Below are 19299 nucleotides of genomic sequence, written 5' to 3'. Positions count from 1 at the left end.
ACCAAACGCTCATCAAAAACCTGGTGAAGAGTCTTAAAGAAATCGTTGCAACATAACCAATATCACAGACCTTTGGTCGGCCTGCATGCATGTCTGAATATGCGAGGCGCAAAAAATCTAAATTATGTGATTTTCATGATGATTATGGGCATGAGACTGACAGATGTAAAGCATTGACAGATAAGGTGGTTGAGTGTCTAAAGCAGGGTGAACTTCAACACTTGAATTTTGTGTATTTAGTATAATTAAATACATACTTGAGTCCATGATGAACTACTATAATTAATATATGATTATATTAGTAGGAAAACTTATTTCATGTTTTGAAATACTGGGGAAACGATACGGTTTTGAAAACTGCAACAGAGGTCCTATGAGACTGCGAAACGTTCGATTTTTGATAAAATAATTATTTTTAATAATTATTAACTTTAAGAAAAACATATTTAAATTATTATATATTTAATGACTTAAACTTGGTGGGATGCATTTTAACGATCAGTTAACGTTCCGGGAACTCGGTACGCTTAACGGCAATAGAAACGAACCATGCTCTGTGAAGAAGCAAGCCAAAACATAATATAAATCACTTTTAATAATTATTTTATGTAATTATTATGTTTTAAAAATACTTTTAATTTATTGGAATTTTTATAGATTAAAAACGTGAAAAATTAACATTTAGCGATTCAGTTTGCGTTTTCGGCTAACGACACTTATTGGGTTTGTTGGTTAGTGATCCAATATTAATAATCAAATGTTAACCACTTTGTTTTGATGATGACACCAAGTCTTGTGTGCTTAAACCACGTATTGAACAACACAAGTTCACAAGCTTACACTATCTCTAGCAAAAGATCAATACATAAATGATTAACTTGGTAAAAACTGATATGCGGCTGCACCATGGTCGACCACGGGTCTGACCATAGATGTCATGTTCCAACGGCTGCACCATTTTAGAAAACTGTGGATCTACGGTCAACCTCACGGCCGACCGTGGATCGACCGCAGTTTTCACTGTAACCAAATTCATCCACTTTAAGTTAGACCACTTTGATACATCTATAATTTACAAAACCTTTTTAAACATACTTATAATAGTTGCCTTCTTTGATTTCAAAAGAGTTTTGAATCAAAAGATGTTAATCTTGATTAATCACACCTAATGACACCTTAATGATGATTTAACTTGAAATAAAATTAAACACACAAGTGTTATATCTTTATATATTATTACATAGTGTCATTTAAGCATACTAATAATGGTCATTAAAGTCCCAATTAAAGAGGTGCTCTCCCATTAGTTTTATGTACCATTGTATGTATGTAAATGTAACTAGTTCAAGCTAATCAAGGTTGTAACAAGGATCATTAAGTTCCAACTAGATTCAAACTAGTTCAATTAAGATGTAACAAGGTTCTAAAGAACTAGATACTTACATCAAAGAAAAGACAAGTTGGTGAAGATATGGGTATGAGGTTTGGAATGTAGTGGTTTATCTCTTTATGATTAGTGCAACTAGTCAAAGTGTTCTTAAACTAGTTCAATGGAGTTGTAACAAGGTTCCAATGGGCAAGATACTTCCATCAAAGATGAAGACAAGGGTTTAAAGATTTGAGTAATGAAGTTTGGATGCTAGTGGTTTGTCAAGAGACAAAAATCTGCATTTACCTTTTTAGGAAATCAATGACAATGGTCAAGGACATTGGACTTTCCTCTTTAGCTAGCACATGTCAACCTCCATGTATATGTCCAAAATCAAAGGGGTAATGGACTTAACTTCTAGGTGAATTAAGCATATTTTGAAGGCTCTATATTGGGTAAAGAAGCCAAAAATTCAAAGAAAAAGGAGCTCCAACGGATATGTTGAAATGCTGACAGAAGTTGTACGGTCACCTGCAAGGTCGACCGTGCTTCGACTGCAGTTTTGTCTGTCAAGTTTTTCTTGAAATATAAATACACCTCTTTGCCAAACTAGAAGACCACCTCTTTCCAACATTCTTTAGAAGACATATCTACTGATCTCCCAAGCCTCAAGCACATATCTATGGAGAGATTATAAGAGAGAAAGAGAGATTCTACTTACACTAAGTAGAATTAAAATGTAAACTTTGTACTTATCATTTGTATCTTTAAGTTTACTTTGTAAGACACTTCCTTAGGGGGTCAAGGAAGTTAGATAGTTCTTATGATAGGAAACACCATCTTGCTTAATGATTCAACTTCCTTAAAGGGATCTAGGAAGTTGATCAATTACATTAGTAATTAAGTTGGTGTGACCTATTGAAGAACTATGAGTGATTGTAAGCTTAGCTATAAGTTTACTTGTAAGCTATCTTCTTAAAGGGATCTAGAAGGTAGTTGTGATTTCACTAGGCTAGAGCATTATGATCTTCTGGTAAGTGCATTTGGTGTTTATGAATTCTTCAAAGGGACGCAAGGGTTCATAAGTAGCAGCTTATCGAGGAGCTAGTGTTGTATCCGGACACTCCACCGGATTTGGGGTATCATAGTGAAGAAAACTCTCAATTCGTAGAATTGGGGAGTGAATTAAGGTGTATTAGTTAACATCCACCCAAACCACTATAAATCCTTATGTTTGTGCACTTACATTCTTTACATACTTGCATTAACAAACACAAATGCTTTCACACTTAAAACTTATGTTTTGATTGTTAAAGATTTTGAAAAAGTTTTGAGAAACCACTAAGTAACTATTCACCCCCATCTAGTTACTTACAATTGGTATCAGAGCGGTTGCTCGAATCTTTGCTCTAAAAACTTTTTTGCTTGAGTCAAAAATTCATCTTGTGCAAAAACCCGAGTCAAAGATCTTGGAACTAAACTCTACTTGTTTGGAGAATGCAAAAGAGATCTTGGAAGAATTAGTCTTGAATCACGATGAAAATTTACATATGAGAAGCAACTTCAAGACACTTGTGTGATGTGGAGTCAAGGATCGAACCCGAATGCTCAAACTTACATCCATTACTTTGAGGAAAAATACCACCATTCACATGGTGAGGTAAGTTTGTTTATTTCAAGTCTATTTAATATTTGTGTACTCTAAATGTTGTGATAATTAACAAAACTATGATTGAAAAGAAAAGCTTGAACAAAGAAACATTTTTTTTAAACTAAATTAATTTTTGAAAAATAAAGTATGTAAAGGAAAATGTGGGGTTGGGTTAAAATCACAACTATAGTGTACACACTAGAAGCACATTGAAACTTGCCATGAAACATAGGTCAATGCAATGTATGTGATAATTGAAATTACTTGTGCCTTGAATCCTTGCATGAAAAATGACATGGGTGATTACTTGATGTATGCTTGATTAATTAATCTTACATGCTAGCAATATGTAGGTTGTCACACATCTTAGAGCCTTAAGTGGTAGACATAATATATAATATTAGACTCTAACTATCTTAATAAGCATTCTCAAAACCGATATAATCAAACAAAAGGTTACTTAGGGGTAATAATAATTTGAAACTAGAATCACTAGCTTATGACTATTTTGAACAAGAAAAAGAATTACCTTTCTTCAAAAATGACAAAAAGTGGTGATATAGTAAAAGTGATTTTTAAAGATACCAAATGAAAGACACCTTGAGTGAACCTATCACAAGCTTTTCGAAAACACACTTGATAAAACTCAACATAATGTTAAACCTGTATACGGTCGACCGTGGATCGACCGTATAGGCTCTGATCAAAATGTGATGTCGCAATTTTATGATCGACCGTGGTTTGACACTTTTAGATGTTGAATCATTTTAAAATGATTACAATATTGGTTTTACATTGTTTATTGGTAAGGTTAAAACATTTGCTAATGTGAAGCTAATAATCGTCATTAAACGACACTCATTTAAAAGGTTAAGTTTTCAACCAGTAAGTGTTAGTGACTTTTAAACAACTATAAGCGTACAAGATCAATTATTCTCAATCAAGACATGAAATTGGATTGTCGAAATTTAAAATATAAACATGTCTAAAAGAACAATAGTCTACTCTTTGAGAAAGGTACAAAGATGAGTTATCGTGAGAATATTTGATGCTAACAATCTCGGACCCAACAAACATTGGGTACCATGTTTTGTGTCTCTAACATGTTGTAGGTTTTATGGAAGATGATGTTATCACAAGCACTCAAAACACATGTACATGATAAATATGTCACACCAAGCACAAAGAACATGATGATGGTGACGTAATATTGGATGGACATATTTGAGGAATAATCATCGGTGGAGGTAACTTTACTTACAAATGACATAGTCTTAAAAGTGTGCTATTTGATCTCTATAGGTGTTTAATATGAAAATATCTTAACATGCTAGTTAAATTCGTATTCCATTTAAGAAAACATGTTACAATTAGGTAGAACGTCTTATATGATCACAAGTGAAATTGGTGAAAAGATAAAAATATGTCAACATATGATTTTCAATTAGATGGCATAAAAGATTAGATCACACGACCATGAAACTAATCATTAGAGATCTACCTAAAAGTAATATATGATGATCACTAAGTGAGCTAACGTATTAAAAAGATCATCCTTAACAAAGTAAATATTTGAGAAACGATGATAACTAAGGAAGGATAAATGACAAGATCATAAAATGAATCATAACAAACAAATCTTAGGAGACATCGATAGGAGACAAATTAGATCTAAAGTGTGTAGTACAAATTCTCTATTTTCTAGGTATAGTATAGATTTCCAAAGTTCAACTTTGTAGTCTTACTAAATGGGTTGTATATGATTTCTCTCATCTATGCTTAATGAGGTACATTTTTGATGATAGAACTCATACTAGGCTAACACTTAAAAGATATTATTCGTGTATAAATTACTAGAGTAGTAGTCATTGATAAAATGGTTAGCTAAACGCATAAGCGTTTGTTGAGTTGTTGAAGTATTTAAAACACACTTAGACATATTAGAATGAATAAGGTTAGAAAACTTTAAGAATGATTCGTGCTCTTAAATTCTAAACTAGGATTAGGTTTGTGTCAAATGAACACCTAGAACAAACGAGTTAAATGAAAAGTTTCTCCAACCTTTTACACATCAAAGATTTAGATAATCTTACCCCACACAAATGTTTATTTAAACTATTTGTCTTGAGTCTTAAACTTACACGCAATGAGATTAATGAAAGAATGATGAGTGTTCTAAAAGCCTTACTCAACACATGAATCAAAGTAACTCTAAGATAGCACTCTTATAAATCAATCTAATGAATACACTTAAAGTTTTGGTATGATAAGTGCTAAGGTATTAGACACACCTATGGAAATTAATGCTAGATTTTCACTCAAAGATGTAGGTGTGACTCCAAAGGTAGGTACGTCTCTAGGATACTCTTTAAAAGTCAAAATGTAACTAGTTCTAAATAGACGTCTGAGTAGCTTTAAGGATTAATCAAACATACATGAAAAGGTTATATCTTTGCATCTTGAACATCTTGATAAACTTAGGGCATACTTGCTTGATTATGTGTGTGAAATGATAAAAGTTAGCAATACATTATTTGCTAAAATGCATGAGAATAAAATGTTAATGACTTGGTTATTGATCCAATTAACCATTTTCTTTGTGACAAGTTCTTTGAACTCATGGATGATAAGTTTGAAATATACTTGATAGAGAAACTTGAATTCTTTATGGTATGCTTTACACTGTAGGCTTCCGCTCATTATACACTAGGTGTAAACTGCATGATATTTATCTCTTATATGTGCCATATATGTGTTCATTGCTTGTATAAGTATGTGTGCAACATCTACATGCCATATTTGTATGCTTATGTGTTCGTATATGTGCAAATCTACTTGTCATACTCGCATGCTCATATGATCTTCATGCTTGAAAACTCGAGTTATCTCTTTTGAACCAATGTTGGTTAAAATCACCTTGTTAGTTGTTATACTACACACTTTAGGCTCATTAACTTACTAATTGAATCTTATTTATGAAGGCATTGCGCTTAATATTTGCTACATCTAACATGCCTTATATTTTTCATCATGCTTATGTGCTTACATGCTTATGATTTATTAACATGTTGAAAAATTATGCATGGATGTTTTTATACTCACGATCCAATATAACACTCCAAATTGTTAACTATGATACATCGAAAATTTTAACTAGCTAACATTATACGTAGTCAAGTTAACATATCTCTACATCATATTTGTGGAGTGCTAAATAATACTTTGATATTAGCTAGCTTACCATGAGTTATGTGATTGCTTGTTATGCTATATCATTTAAGTGCAATCTTGAGCTATATTTGAATAAATGACTAAATAAGTAGTAACTTAACATATATCATGTTGATCGTAGTTTACAAGTCAAATACCTACTTGATCTAGTTATTTAGTTTATGCATTTTCTCATCAATATTCATACTATGGAACATGCCTATATTTGAATATCATGATTACTTACTTGTTATGCATGATTGCTACTCACTTGTAGTATGAATTTTAATTGAGCTTATTATGCATGATTGCTTGTTTTGATGTGACATGTGATTACTATGATGAATATTATTCTTGAATCCTATGCATGCATATATTTCTAACAATACATGCGAGACTTCAACGCATTGTTATGCTTATCACCCATGCAAAGGAAAGTCCCGATATATCACACTTTTGAGCCGTTAAAAGGATCTTTAGAGAAATCTAAAGGGTTCTATGCATCATGAATATCGTGTGCCTTGGAGATTCGGATAGTGATGGATAGATACTATTTAGAAGAGTGGTGTATGTACATTAGTTGGTTTATGCATAACCTCTTGGCTCTCAATGGAACAAACACCCGTAGCTCTCTCTCTCTACCGCTAAATCCGAGTATGTAGCGATTGGAAGATCATGTGCTCACTACTTATGGATGAAACAAACTTTACTCGATTAAGGTACCACCTCTTCCGAAACTCATATATGTGTGCATTCTCGTGCTAAAATTGGACTAGTCAACCTAATAAGTGATTATTTGAACACCAATTTAGCTTTGATCGTTACATGATAAGTGAAATATTAACATGCTCTATATGTTTAGGTTATACATATGTTCATCACTAAGTATACAAAGAGATATGCTCTTAGTTGAATAACCTAACACTTAGTGTATGATTTTTCAATGATAACGTTTGGACCTATCATATCTGTGTTATTAAGCACTATCACTTGACATGCTTCGACTAGTATGCTCATTATGTTGGATAGAGGTGTCTCATGCATGTTTTAAACTTATATGTAAATTAGATCGTTATGCATGATTACGTATATTAGCTTCAACATGCCACTCTTACTTGTATTCTTACAATATGTATTCAACATATGCTATGCTAATGATACGTGCCATATGTATGCCATGCTTGTCTCTTTACATGGTTGTTGAAACTACTATGATAGTGTCTATAGTGTTGCTTGATATGACTACGTGTGATGCTCTTACTTGTTTGCCATGCTATGTTATGCTTGTGTTTTAACAAGCTTGTTTGAACTTACTTTCATGCTCTAGCATCTAAGCTTATAAATATGGTTGTTATGCATGATTGTTTGCTTGACAATTGATCTAATGTATATTAGCTTTTGCATGCTACTCTCACTTATGTTTTCACATTGTGCTATGTGCAAAATGTATACCATGCTATGCTATATGGTTCTACATGCTTGCTTAAACCTACTTGCTTTTATACATGCCTGGAATTGGTAGAACTAGTGGAGTAATGTTGGTACTTAATGATAATGTTGCATGATATACTAAGGCTTCTGCTCACTACATGTTATATCACACATTCATGCTATAATATTCATTAACTTTGATATGTGGTGGTTCATACGCACTTTTGATCTTACATGCTCTCTAACGATCACATATATTAGTTAAAGTGCTCACTCCACTATCTTTGTTATCTATGACACACAATGATTTTTATGCTTGCTATATATGATTATGTGTGTGCACTAACCCTTGATTGAAGGTTTATCCAGCTCGTTGAGTTCATATCACGCCTTAATTGACATTATGTCTTATGTGTAGACTAACCCTCTTTTCTATGAGTCTTATATTGCACATTTCAAGGGGGAGCTATATCATCTACCGCTATGTAAGATTCAAGGGGGAGCATTACTCTAGGGCGCGCTTAGTTCCAGGGGGAGCTAACCTTTTTGCTTCGACAAAAGGGGGAGAAAGTGTATGGTAAGTGATATTAACACATGTGTTATATTATATGCTTAAACACACTTACATATGTTTGTCATCATCAAAAAGGGGTAGAATGTTGGTTAGTGATCCAATATTAATATTCAAATGTTAACCACTTTGTTTTGATGATGACACTAAGTCTTGTGTGCTTAAACCACGTATTGAACAACACAAGTTCACAAGCTTACACTATCTCTAGCAAAAGACCAATACATAAATGATTAACTTGGTAAAAACTGATATGCGGCTACACCACGGTCAACCGCGGGTCTGACCGTAGATGTCCTGTTCCAACGGCTGCACCATTTTACAAAACTGTTGATCTACGATCAACCTCATGGCCGACCGTGGATCGATCGCAGTTTTCACTGTAACCAAATTCATCCACTTTAAGTTAGACCACTTTGAGACATATATAATTTAGAAAACCTTTTAAACATACTTATAATAGTTGCCTTCTTTGATTTCTAAAGAGTTTTGAACCAAAAGATGTTAATCTTGATTAATCACACCTAATGACACCTTAATGATGATTTAACTTGAAATAAGATTAAACACACAAGTGTTATATCTTTTTATCTTATTACATAGTGTCATTTAAACATACTAATAATGGTCATTAAAGTCCCAATTAAAGAGGTGCTCTCCCATTAGTTTTATGTACCATTGTATGTATGTAAATGTAACTAGTTCAAGCTAGTCAAGGTTGTAACAAGGATCATTAAGTTCCAACTAGATTCAAACTAGTTCAATTAAGATGTAACAAGGTTCTAAAGAACTATATACTTCCATTAAATAAAAGACAATTTGGTGAAGACATGGGTATGAGGATTGGAATGTAGTGGTTTATCTCTTTATGATTAGTGCAACTAGTCAAAGTGTTCTCAAACTAGTTCAATGGAGTTGTAACAAGATTCCAATGGGCAAGATACTTCCATCAAAGATGAAGACAAGGGTTTAAAGATTTGGGTAATGAAGTTTGGATGCTAGTGGCTTGTAAAGAGAGAAAAATCTACATTTACCTTTTTAGGAAATCAATGACAATGGTCAAGGACATTGGACTTTCCTCTTTAGCTAGCACATGTCAACCTCCATCCATATGTCCAAAATCAAAGGGGTAATGGAGTTAACTTCTAGGTGAATTAAGCATATTTTGAAGACTCTATATTGGGTAAAGAAGCCAAAAATTCAAAGAAAAAGGAGCTCCAACGGATATGTTGAAATACTGACAGAAGTTGTACGGTCACCTGCAAGGTCGACCGTACTTCGACCGCAGTTTTTTCTGTCAAGTTTTTCTTAGAATATAAATACACCTCTTTTCCAAACTAGAAGACCACCTCTTTCCAACATTCTTTAAAAGACATATCTACTGATCTCCCAAGCCTCAAGCACATATCTATGGAGAGATTATAAGAGAGAAAGAGAGATTCTACTTACACTAAGTAGAATTGAAATTTAAACTTTGTACTTATCATTTGTATCTTTAAGTTTACTTTGTAAGACACTTCCTTAGGGGGTCAAGGAAGTTAGATAGTTCTTATGATAGGAAACACCATCTTGCTTAATGATTCAACTTCCTTAAAGGGATCTAGGAAGTTGATCAATTCCATTGGGAATTAAGTTGGTGTGACCTATTGAAGAACTATGAGTGATTGTAAGCTTAGCTATAAGTTTACTTGTAAGCTATCTTCTTAAAGGGATCTAGAAGGTACTTGTGATTTCACTAGGCTAGAGCATTAGGATTGATGTGTAAAATCTATTATATAATTTATCTATAGAAAATATTGGTTTAAAGATTACTACACACTAACGGGCAGTGTACCCGATCGTGCAATAGTATAAAGTTGGTAATTCCGAAATCGTTCCAAGGACAGTTTAAATGTGAGAATTAAGATTGTAGCCAATTAAAATAAACTAAGTTAATCTGTGAAAATTAAAAGTGCGAGAGAATTGATTTTTGTAGCTATTTAACGATTAGTCAAATCAAGGATTGATTAAAAGTAAAAGACAATATTTTTTAGTTTTTAAGTTTAAATAAATCAAATTGCAGACTCAACGAAAATAAAGATAATTGAATTCAATAGATAAAAGAATGTTCGCCTAGATCTCCTATTCATAGTGTCGGATGATTTGTTATTAAGCACTAGTTCTATTTATCAATACATGCAACTACAGAGTCGGTTTATCCAGAGTTCTCTTTTAGCAAACACGTCAAACTAGGATTTATTGGCTTAGGGTTCCCTTTCACCAAAGACCTCTTTCGTTTGTGACTTAGTAATTAACTAATTATAAGATTAAGATTCAATTGGTTACGCATTCGCTCCACACAATTCACCCCTATTTTGTTCAATCTATGTTACCCGGTTTACCCCCTTGGTCCAGTAAGCACCCAATTGGTTAAGACAAATCAATTGGAAATTAGTTCACTAAATTGAAACATGGTTCCCGTTGTTCAACCAAGATCACTAATCAAGCCTAGTAACAATAATCAAATCCCATAAGAATGGTTCTTAATCAAAACTCATAATTATCATGCATTAATCAAATTAAACGTTCAAGTATCATCCAAACACATACGAATATTCAATCTAGATAAACATTAAAGTGCTTAGCCAACAATCATGGTTAAAACCAAAATCACAAATAAACAATTAAGAGTATTCATTATTTTGATAAGAATTAAACCTAATGAAAATTATGTTCTTGAATTATGAACGGATCGAGACGTGTTTCCGGAATGATTGAGTTGTTCGAATGATATTGGGGTTCCCCAATAATCACCAAAATTCGCCCAAAAGCTGCTGGAATTCGTCTGGATGGAAGAATGCATAATTAGGGTATTTTTCAGGCTTAAATACCTTCCAAAATTACCTGGGCCGACATACCGTCGCGCCACGACATGTAACGTGAACTGGGACCTTCTTAAATCCTTTCCTGATATTGAAAATAAGCAACCGCCGCATCGCGGCCCCATTTGTCACGCCGCGGCATACAACTGGTTCTGAGCCCACCTTTAACCCCTAAACTGATATCGAAATCAGTTAATATCTACGCCGCGGCCATATGCATCGCGCTGCGGCTTTACACGTGAACTGATACTTCGTTCATTTTTATCTTTTTCCTTACTTTAAACTAACTCAATACCTCATTAACCAATATGTTCTTCACACTTCCAACATCGGCACACTGATAATAATAACCGCTTAACAAAGTACCTCAAAAACTCCAAAGAATGCAACTCTTCTATATTTAGCTCTTCAAACTCGGACATTCTCAAAATTATCAAAATAACTGCCAAATCGTATCCGAACGGACTAAAATGTGATCGATATCTCTAAGGAAAATGTGTATAAAATAGCGATATCAAACCACCCCACACTAGAGTTTTGCTTGTCCTCAAGCAATTAAACTCGAAAATAATCTTCTACCATATAATAACATCTTCAAATGCGTATGTAGAACAATGCGTACAACCAACAAACTAACAACTAGCGTGGGCACAAATTTGGAGTAGATAACAATCATGGTTCCCACTTGCATTCCCCCGAAATTAACTTCCTAAACCTCAAACAATATGTAATGGATATAGTAACCAAAGATAGTCTCAACTAACTTACCATAATGATGAAGCAGAGAATCTCGAACCATAATATAAGTCTTCAAAGAAACCGGGAATCAAGTGGGAACCGAGCACCAAATATATAGCAATCGAACATGTGTGCCAAAAAGAACGCACGGGCTACCCCGCAATTGGTCAAGCAAATGCCTCCCACAGTACCTAACATCGCGAGATGTCGGTAAGAAAATAATGTGCTTAGGAGGATACACATTACGTCCAGATATCATCGATAATCATGAGGTAATCATCTAATCCGTTAAGTCAATCATAAAGATTGAGGTTCATCAGGCTTAAAAGCTGATATCTTACCTTTCCGGAGGTTATCCACTGGGAATCTGATCAATCACTGACATTTTGTGTATCATGGTGTGCTTCCCATTTGGCTAGCGAATCTCCCTCATTGAGATAAGCTTTGACTACCAGTTTCCCTGTTTGACGTTGAGGCCTAGTAGATTTCCAGTCGATTTTAGCAATGACTTTTCAAGATTTTTTATCACCCTACAACTGGTCTGGACTACAACTTCTGAAATAAATCAGCAAGTGTGTCGTTCGGGAGACTTAACTCCCTTTAGGATGGAATGGATACATCCTGTGTGGTTAAATAAAGTGGTCGAACACAACATTGTCCTTGTTAGGAGAAACAATGAAGATCGCCCTGTTTAAGTTTTTCGATCTAGCGTATGACCCGACTTCGACCACACGATCCAATCACCGTTCATACGGTTGACACTCGCCTTGGTGCAGATGACCTACGTATGAATTTTTATGTTCATGTAGGATTTCACATTCAAAATAATGAACATGTTTTGAAAGTTCAAGACTTTCACCTCTTACAGTACCTCATCGTGATATGATGGGTAATGAAATGGTACAAGTTAAGAGGTATACGTACCAAGTGAAACGGTCGAAAGACTTTACTTCCTTAATGAGTGGTTCTGACTCACTCGGGAGTGCCAATCTATTTCAATTGACACTCAGTTTGAAACATCTTTCGAAAGACTTTACTTTCAATAAATCCTAAAAACCTTTGGGTGCCATAACTTTTGGCTATGGGTTGTGTTGTCTAAGCAAACACAAGCACATAGCTATTGTTCCTAAAAAGGACAACACTGGTGAAGCTCAAGGCTCCTCTTCCCACAGTATCACACCATTAAATGATGTAATAATAAAATGGTATAGTTTCGGAAGTCTGCTATACCAATTAACCAAAAGTTTTTGATCTGGCACGTGATTCGGTCACAATCACGCTATGCAATCACCGCTCTCTCACAGTTTACACCTGTTTTGGTACAGGTGACCGAATATTGAGTTCCCCGAACTCGTAGGATTTCATGTCCAAGAAAATGAACATGTGGAACAATTTTGGCTTCATTGAAATCACGAAATATGACATAAAATACCAAGCCAAATCAAAACCAATTTTCATAACAAAGGTTTTGGCCGAATTTTAAATTGTTTTTCTACTTTTTATTTTATTTTTAAACTAACTTTTCTCATTTTTTTTATTTTTTATTTTTCCCTAATTTTTCAATTTTTTTACGACCAAAACCCGTGAAACGTCAAGTCTTTTATATCAAAACTAATATGATGATGATTCCATTAACAACCAACCCGAGAGATTTTACATCCCCCACCCCACACTTGAGATCAAGTAATGTCCCCAGCACTTGAGATCAAAAATAGATTAAAATCGAAAGGGTTATGTGAGAAAGAAAATATAAAAACTTATCGAGCTTAACCACTGATCGCAGAATGCCAGTGACAGATGGTGCTGAACTGACTTCCAGCATAAGAACATCGACCATTCCCGATCATCACACCAATATCATCAATTATGTAGTTTTGCTGAACTTAATGCATGATAATTATGAGTTTTGTTTAAGAACCATTCTTATGGGATTTGATTATTGTTACTAGGCTTGATTAGTGATCTTGTTTGAACAAAGAGAACCCTGTTACAATTTAGTGAACTAGTTTCCAATTGATTTGTCTTAACCAATTGGGTGCTTACTGGACCAAGGGGGTAAACCGGGTAACATAGATTGAACAAAATAGGGGTGAATTGTGTGGAGCGAACGCGTAACCAATTGAATCTTAATCTTATAATTAGTTAATTACTAAGTCACAAATGAAAGAGGTCTTTGGTGAAAGGGAACCCTAAGCTAATAAATCCTAGTTTGACGTGTTTGCTAAAAGAGAACTCTGGGTAGACTGACTCTGTAATTGCATGTATTGATAAATAGAACTAGTGCTTAATAACAAATCATCCGACACTGCGAATAGGAGATCTAGGTGAACATTCTTTTATCTATTAAATTCAATTATCTTTATTTTCGTTGAGTCTGCAATTTGATTTATTTAAACTTAAAAACTAAAAAATATTTTCTTTTACTTTTAATCAATCCTTGATTTGGCTAATCGTTAAATAGCCACAAAAACCAATTATCTCGTACTTTCAATTTTCACAGATTAACTTAGTTTATTTTAATTAGCTACAATCTTAATTCTCAAGTTTAAACTGTCCTTAGAACAATTTCGGAATTACCAACTTTATACTATTGTACGATTGGGTACACTGCCCGTTAGTGTGTAGTAATCTTTATACCGGCATTTTCCAGAGATAAATTATATATACTAGATTTTACACATCAAGTTTTTGGCGCCGCTTCCGGGGCCCATATCGTCACGCCGCGACATGTAACGTGAACTGGGACCTTCTTAAATTCTTTCCTGATATTGAAAATAAGCAACCGCCGTGCCGTGGCCCCATTTGTCGCGCCGCGGCATACAACTGGTTCTGAGCCCACCTTTAACCCCTAAACTGATATCAAAATCGGTTAATCTCCGCGCCGCGGCCATATGCGTCGCGCCGCGGCTTTACACGTGAACTGATACTTCGTTCATTTTTCTCTTTTTCCTTATTTAAACTAACTCAACACCTCATTAACCAATATGTTCTTCACACTTCCAACATCGGCACACTGATAATAATAACCGCTTAACAAAGTACCTCAAAAACTCCAAAGAATGCAACTCTTCTATATTTAGCTCTTCAAACTCGGACATTCTCAAAATTATCAAAATAACCGCCAAATTGTATCCTAACGGACTAAAATGTGATCGATATCGCTAAGAAAAATGTGTATAAAATAGCGATATCAAGGATCTTGTGGTAAGAGCATTTGGTGTTTGCGAATTCTTCAAAGGGACGCAACGGTTCATAAGTAGCGGCTTATCGAGGAGCTAGTGTTGTATCCGGACACTCCACCGGGTTTGGGGTATCATAGTGAAGAATACTCTCAATTCGTAGAATTGGGGAGTGAATTAAGGTGGATTAGTTAACATCCACCCGAACCACTATAAATCCTTGTGTTTGTGCACTTACATTCTTTACATACTTGCATTAACAAACACAAATGCTTTCACACTTAAAACTTATGTTTTAATTGTTAAAGATTTCGAAAAAGTTTTGAGAAACCACTAAGTAACTATTCACCCTCCCCCCCCCCCTTCTAGTTACTTACAGGGTTCATTTAGAAAACTTAAGTAGCAACATATTGAGTCCATAAACTCTTCTTAGACTCCTTTTAGTCGAAATCCTCTCTCCCCATTGTGCCCATTCGTTTAAGTTTGGCCTGAGCCCATTTATTAAACCTTACATGTAACAATTTGAGCCCTAGTCTCATTATCACTTAAAAAAAACTGCAGGCATCCTTTTTCTCCCTTCTTTTCATGATTGGGGCAACCTCAAATACTCCATAGCCATCGCCATTCTTCAAGGATCAAGATCACATCAATATCTTGCTTGCTTGCTAAATCGTTTACATAATCGTGTTCCTCTCGTTCTCCTCTACGCATTGAAATAACTAATTGTGTGATCTAAGGTATAACCCTATGAACCCTAATGGTTAAAAATATGATTTTATTCAATTTCATTGTGTACAAGAGTAGTGCTCAATTGATTGTGTTATTACTCGTTGTTAGTCGTTATTTTGTGTGAGATGTGTTTTGTTGTAATCACAAATTTAATTGCTATGAATCTTATTAAATGAGTTTATGTACTGATCTCATAATGTATCTAGATGGATACATCTCGAAAAATTAATAAATTTGGACTTTGGGTTTGCGTATTTTCGGTACCGTATGCTTAAGTTATGATCAAGTGAAGATTTGCTAGGGTTTTGCATGCAATAAGAATTTTCTGGAATATATGCTTTATGAATTGATCATTTAAATGATAATAACTGAATTCCTTGTTAAAAATCACTCAAGTTAGACTTAAGAATCGTGTAAAATGATTATGTATAGCTCACGGTATGATTAGATTAAAATTTGTGATTTGTGTTGAGCTAAAACTGTTTTCATATGCACAAGAAATGACCTCACATGAACTATGAATTCTTTGAGACCTTGATCTTCTGGAATATGATTATTTAGATGTTCCTAAGAATATTACATTGGAATGTTAGCTTCTGAATGAAGCGACCCGTCCTAATTCATAAGGACGAATACAATAACATATGGCTACATTGCGAGGTTCTGACCTCTATATGATACATTTTACAAACATTGCATTCGTTTTTAAAAGACAAACTTCCATTACATCGAAAGTTGACAGATATGCATATCCTTTCATAATATATTTAAACTATGAATGACTTAATATTAATCTTGATGAACTCAACGACTCGAATGCAACGTCTTTTGAAATATGTCATGAATGACTCCAAATAATATCTCTAAAATGAGCAAATGCACAGCGGAAGATTTCTTTTATACATGAGAATAAACATGCTTTAAAGTGTCAACCAAAAGGTTGGTGAGTTCATTAGTTTATCATAAACAATCATTTCCATTATTTTAATAGACCACGAGATTTTCATTTCCATTTCTCATAAACATACATCTCGTATCAGGCATTTCGCAAACTGCATAGAGATAAAAATTATTCATATGGTGAACACCTGCTAACCGACCTTAACAAGATGCATATAGAATATCCCCATCATTCCAGGACTTCCTTCGGATATGATAAATTCAAAGTACTAAAGCATCCGGTACTTTGGATGGGGCTTGATGGGCCCAATAGATCTATCTTTAGGATTCACGTCAATTAGGGTGTCTGTTCCCTAATTCTTAGATTACCAGACTAAAAAGGGGCATATTCAGTTTAATAATCCAACCATAGAATGTAGTTTTAAGTACTTGTGTCTATTTCGTCAAACATTTATAAAAGCAGCGCATGTATTCTCAGTCCCAAAAATATATATTGCAAAAGCATTTAAAAAGGGAGCAAATGAAACTCACAATACGATATTTTGTAGTAAAAATATGCATACGACGGAACTGAACAATGCAAGGTTGACCTCGGATTCACGAACCTATATCTAGTATATATATTAACATATATAATTAACATGTAATAATAATCAAACTAGTTTATGTATATTACTTATTTAATTTAGTAATATATTTGTTATTTCAAAGGTTATATATATTTACTTTGTATTTTAATATTTATACATATAATTATACATATATATCTATATAATTAGTATTATATTGTTAAATCAAAAATTTGTTTTATGTAAATATTTATGTAAACAATGTTATTAGGTTTAATATATAATGTATATGTAATATTAATATAGTTATAGTATATGTAATAAGTATATTTTTATATACAAAATATTTACTTGTTAAAATGATAGTTTGGAAAATAATGGTTTACTAATTATAATAATAATAATAATAATAACTTTATTAATAATGATAATACTAATAAATAAAATGATATTGTTAATAAATATACTTACGTTAATTATAATAATAATAACACTAATAAAAATGATACTAATACTAATGTTAATGAAAATAATAGTAATTTGTATTGTTTTCAACATAATAATAATAATAATAATCGTAACCATAATAATGATCATAATACCTATGTTAATAATAATAATATTAATAATACTCCTAATATTTGATGATAATACATAGTAATAACAATAATGAAAATAATATTTAATTGTGTTAATGATGATAACAATAAAAATTAACTTATTCCTAATAACAATGATTAATTAATAATAATAATAATAATAATAATAATAATAATAATAATAATAATAATAATAATAATAATAATAATAATAATAATAATAATAATAATAATAATAATAATAATAATAATAATAATACTAATAATAATAATAATAATAATTATTATTATTATTATTATTATTATTATTATTATTATGAAAACTACCTTTAATGGTTAAAAATAATAACCCGCCTGAGCCGGGAGTCGAACCCGCGACCTCTCGATTAACAATCACACGCCTAAACCATTGATCCATCAGTTATTTTCTGAAATTACTACCACTTTAATTTGTTTTAACCCATGTTTTCTGCTTTCTTATTCAACATCATCATCATACATCATTACATCATAAATCATTATCCTAATCATCATCATCGATATATATTACAGAATCATCATCATCGACATCATTTATCATCATCATCATCATCTATATCATCACATTCCTCATCATCATCGTCTTCGTCTTCGTTTCTTCATCATCAATATACCAGCCAACATTCGTAATCTTCATTTAATCATCATTCCCTCGTATCATTATCATTCTTATCAAGTTCACCATCATGCTTCGTTAACAGGAATAGAAGCGTATCTACAGCATCATTCTTAACAGGAACAGAAATATGTATATAGCAGCAAAAACAATCGATGGTGAGTTTCTGATGGCTCGATAGCAGCCCAGTGATAGCAGTCCATTAACAAGTAAGACCAATATAACAAGTTCACAAGTCCATTTAGATTATGGTGTTTTTAAATGGCCCATTAGAAGTAACTGGGTTATGTGGGCAGTTTCTTTATTCGATAGAAACATGAACGAACTAATCAGCGAGCCATAGCAGTTTACAGCGAAGTGGGATGTAGGATTGTGCGATTGTCAGTTTAACTCGTGACAAAACAGAAGCTGGAACAGTGAATAGAAACAAAAACTTAGTAGCTGCAGTAGCATGACAGTGATTGTGGCGGTTTGTGTTGGACAGAAACGTATAACAATCTTTTTTTTTATATAGTGTTTTGTTGGTGCTTGATGATGGTAGTTTGGTGTTGATTTGGTCGTGGGTTTCTAAGAGATAAAGGTGGCGGAGCACAGTAGTTCAGCTTCCATAGCAGGCGTTGGTGGTGGTGATTAATTGGTGATGTCGGTGGTGATCATGAGGAGAAAGGGGGTAGTTTGCGAATGTGAACAAAAATAAAATAGGAAAGGTGGTGGAAGGTTGAGAAAAATGGTGACCGAATGGTGGGTTTAAGGTGTTGGGTTGGTAACCAAAAAGAAGAGAGGTGGTGTTAAGAGGTAACGGTTGTGATGAAGTGGTGAGGGTGGTTGACGAGTGGT

This window comes from Rutidosis leptorrhynchoides, chromosome 2 (assembly GCF_046630445.1).
Source record: "Rutidosis leptorrhynchoides isolate AG116_Rl617_1_P2 chromosome 2, CSIRO_AGI_Rlap_v1, whole genome shotgun sequence".
NCBI lineage: Eukaryota > Viridiplantae > Streptophyta > Magnoliopsida > Asterales > Asteraceae > Rutidosis > Rutidosis leptorrhynchoides.
Note: the sequence above shows the minus strand (reverse complement) of the source record.